The sequence below is a fragment of the Bos grunniens genome, chromosome 11 (genome assembly GCF_055505025.1).
Source record: "Bos grunniens cultivar Pamir isolate PY7600 chromosome 11, Bosgru_T2T1.0, whole genome shotgun sequence".
Taxonomy (NCBI): Eukaryota; Metazoa; Chordata; class Mammalia; order Artiodactyla; family Bovidae; genus Bos; species Bos grunniens.
In genome coordinates this window covers 62,809,954-62,812,023 of record NC_141175.1, presented here as the reverse complement: position 1 = coordinate 62,812,023, position 2,070 = coordinate 62,809,954, and the positions used below count along the sequence as shown (strand labels likewise).

At 42.1% G+C, this 2,070-nt stretch overlaps 1 non-coding gene across 1 annotated transcript; it reads left to right on the top strand.

The window, feature by feature from the left end:
• Nucleotides 1-1,663: 1,663 nt before the first annotated feature.
• LOC147363222 (U6 spliceosomal RNA) lies at nt 1,664-1,770 on the top strand. Its single transcript, XR_015137532.1, has one exon. It is a non-coding gene; the product is annotated as a U6 spliceosomal RNA (small nuclear RNA).
• Nucleotides 1,771-2,070: the final 300 nt, after the last annotated feature.

Genomic DNA, 2,070 nt, shown 5'->3' with positions numbered 1-2,070 from the left:
CAGATGACATCAGCTTTCCCTTCCGATTGCTCTGTCCAGAGCTCCGCCAGCACTCAGTGGATAAACTGTTTTCTTCTTGAGGATAATGGTGCCCGTGGTACTTTATGTTCATAGACTTGCCGATGGCACTTGTACACTTAGAGAATGCATTACAATGGATGAGGGGGCCCAAGGTTGTTCTAATGTTAACCAATACTGGTATCTTGTCAGATGAATTTTTGGCATCAGAACAAGATGTGATCTTAATGGTGCTGAAGCAATTGGTCTCTTTAATTTGACGTAACTCTTTTTTTTTTTTTAATTTGACATAACTCTTGTGTGCATGACTTTCAGAGATGAAGTGCCATTTTTTCTTGGAATTTGAAGGACAAGAGCTACAAACAGACATGTGTTCTCCTCTGATTCTCAAGCTGCCTGCTAAGACCTGCCAGGGAGTGGCTAGCTTCTGTGCCCTCCCTCCTGCCTAATTTGAAATGTTCAAAACATCAAAGGGTAAACATCATGCTTTAAGCATTTCTGGTCACAGAAATTATGTCTGCTTTAAGCCCACTGTTGAGACAGTTTTATCACCAGAATAATTAATGTCTTGACTGGGCTACTCACTCCATGTTGCTTCTGGCTGTGAATTTTGATTAGATGTTAAGAGAAGAGGATGTCATTAGCAGCTCACCAGAGACGTGGTTATTCAATTGCTAGGAAACCAAATAAGGTGCTTTGAGACTGAATGTGTTCGTTTTTCCCCCTTTTGGTCCAGCTGGTTGGTTGCTGGTATAATAAAAATGATGAACCTTTGAGCTACGTTAGTAACAGACTTGGCTAGGATGTCAAGTTTATAAGCTTACGTCATCAGCTTCTCTTCTCGGCACTCTGCCTCTGACCCTGGAACTACTAATCACATTACTGTAAAAGACTCTTCTCTTGATTTATCTTTGCATGATGACTCCATCCCTTGGTTTGAAAAGAAATTACCCATCACAGCTTGCTCTTTTGGTTTCCTTGGAGCAAGGTCAGAGAGGGTCCAGTGATGGTGGTGCCAGACTGACTTCCTGATCACCCTCCAGGTTATCACTTGAAAAGAATTTCATTAAAACTATCAACTTTTAAACTCTTCTGTATTAAACTTTGGTACATAACACTACTTCAGCTTGCATGTAGAAAATCGTTAGGGAGTGAAATCAGTTATTGGAAACCCAGACTCCAAAAAGAGTGTGCTTTAGAAAGAAGTGGGGAAAATGTGCTGTCTAAGCTGGGTCTTTCTTCAGAGAAAGCTGTGTATGAAGATGGATTTGTGGCTGTACATTCATATTTGTGGATATTTTATTTATGCATATTTTTGTTCATTATCTAAATTGTGCACTTAATCATATCTTTAAGTAATACTATACTTTGGCCACCTCATGCAAAGAGTTGACCCATTGGAAAAGACTCTGATGCTGGGAGGGATTGGGGGCAGGAGGAAAAGGGGACGACAGAGGATGAGATGGCTGGATGGCATCACCGACTTGATGGACATGAGTTTGAGTGAACTCTGGGAATTGGTGATGGACAGGGAGGCCTGGCGTGCTGCGTTCATGGGGTTGCAAAGAGTCGGACACGACTGAGCGACTGAACTGAACTGATTCTAGTTCAAGAAAGACTTTTTTGATTCTTAAGACTTTATGGTGTGCTTGGTTGGGCATCACATATACTAAAATTGGAACGATACAGAGAAGATTAACATGGCCCCTGGACAAGGGTGACAGGCAGATTTGTGAAACATTCTGTATTTTCAAATGTTCTTCAACAGAAGAATGCTTCCCTGGTGGCCCAGACAATAAATAATCCACCTACAGTGCAGGAGACCTGAGTTTGATCCCTGGGTCAGGAAGATCCCCTGGAGAAGGGAACGGCAATGCACTCACTCCAGTACTCTTGCTTGGAGAATTCCATGGACAGAAGAGTGTGGTGGGCTACAGTCCATGGGGTTGCAAAAAGTTGGACATGAATAAGCACATCAGCATTTACAGCCTGGACACCAAAATGTCCTCCTTATGAATATTTTGAATACAGGAATCACAGGGACAAAAGTTG